Source organism: Penaeus japonicus, unplaced genomic scaffold (genome assembly GCF_977035675.1).
Source record: "Penaeus japonicus unplaced genomic scaffold, GWHDUDI00000001_assembly GWHDUDI00000011, whole genome shotgun sequence".
NCBI lineage: Eukaryota > Metazoa > Arthropoda > Malacostraca > Decapoda > Penaeidae > Penaeus > Penaeus japonicus.
In genome coordinates this window covers 29553840-29556339 of record NW_028234413.1, presented here as the reverse complement: position 1 = coordinate 29556339, position 2500 = coordinate 29553840, and positions in this window count along the sequence as shown.

Sequence of the window (2500 nt, the reverse complement as noted above, 5' to 3'; positions counted from 1 at the left end):
AAACAACACACAAACTACAGTAAATAAATCATTATATATAAATCACAAAAACACAACAACACACACAAATAATAAAAAATGTAACTAAAACAACTCAATTATCACACACACACAAACAAAAACTATAACACACTCAGCCACACCCCACCACTAACACCACTCACATATCATACACCCACACTATAACTATCTATAAATCACTAAATAAAAAAAAACAAACAAACATCTCCTCTATGACAAACACAACAACACAGAAATCACCCACATATACCAGACCAAACTCAAACAACACACACACACACAAACACTCACCCCACCAAAAATGGTGACGCAATCGCTGTTGCTTTGCATTGCAAGTTTATATATACATACAATATAACTAATAAATATATATATATATATATAAATATATAAATATAGAATATATATATATATAAATTTATATATATATAAATAAACATACAAACATAATAAAATAATATATAAATATCTCACTATATAAATTAAATATAACTGATATGTATATTATATACATACATACAATATTATCAATATCTATAAATATATATCTATATATAAATATATGTAAATATATATTGATATATATAGATAAGTATGTATTAATATATAAAATGCATGTATAAAATATATATAAGATAATATATATAAATATATATATATATATATAAATAAAGAATATATATATATAAATAAAAATATATATATATATATATTATTTATGTATGTATGTAAATATATATATAAACATACATACAATATGTAATATATATATATATATATATAACTAGATATATCTAAATATATATAATATAAATAGATATATATATATAATATAATATATATATATATATAATTATGTATGTATATAAAAATATGTCATGTATATATATATATATATAAATATCTAAATATATATATATATATATATATCTATATAATATGTAAATATAATATATATATACTATATAAATATACAATATAAATATGTATGTAATATATATATATATGCATGTAAATATATATATATATAAATATATAAATAAAATATATATAAATATATATATATCTAAATATATACAAAATAAATACGAATAAAAATGATAAAATATATAAAAATATATATAAGATATATAAATATATATATAACATAAATAATAATAAAAAAAAATATATATAAAAAAATATAAATAAAATAAACAGTATATCTATCTATCTAAACTATCTATCTATCTATATAAATACAATATATATATACTATATATATATATATATATATATAAAAATATATATATATATATATATATCTATAAGTATATAAATAATATATATATATATCTAAATTGGGTTAAAAAAATAAAATTCATCTAAAATATATATATATATATATATATATAATAAATATATATAATATATATATATCGAGTGTGTGTAGTGGTGAGTTGTATTAAGTATTGTATATAATGGCAAGAATCAAAAACCGCACGAGGGGACGCCCAAGGGCTGACCCCATAGACGGAGGGTCAAAGGGGAATTTCTCAATCAAGAGAACCTGACAAGCTGCGACGCGATGAAGGCGAGGAGGAAAAAAGTGAAGGACAGGGACACACACACACGCACACAGGTACACATACATGCATAGTAGGGACTTTAAAAATATGAGCATGTACACACACACACACACACACACACACACACACACACACACAAATATATATGTATATAAATAAATAAATAATATATATATATAACGAATATATATAATATATATATAAAAATATATATATATATATATATATAATATATATATATCAAATAATATATATATATAAATATATAAATAGTAAATAAATACCAAAAATATATTATCTACATAAAACTAAATATATATATATGATATACTATCTTTATATATAAAAGTAAATATATATATAATATATGCTAATATTTAAATATGTGTGGTGTGTGTGTGTGTGTGTGGTGTGTGTGTGTGTGTGTGTGTGTGTTGTGGGGGGTATGGTGTGTGTGTGTGTTGTGTGTGTGTGGAGGTGTGTGTATATCTATATAATATATAATAAATATATATATATATAATATATATATAATATATATATACATATATATTATGTTATAAATATACATAATATATATATATATATATGATATATATATATATAGAAATATAATCTATATAAAGAAATATATATATATAATATAATTATATATAATATATAAATATATAATATATATATAAATATGTATCTATAACATGTTATATAATATTAATATATATATATAAAGTATATCTAAAAATAAAAATATATAAGTATATATATAAATTAAACAAAAAGACGAATAAATCTCAGCCTAATAAACATGCATATAAAGCATAAAAAACACACACCACACCACAAAACCCCATCAAAACCCCAAAACACACCACACACAAACCACACCACACACACACCCCACACACACACAC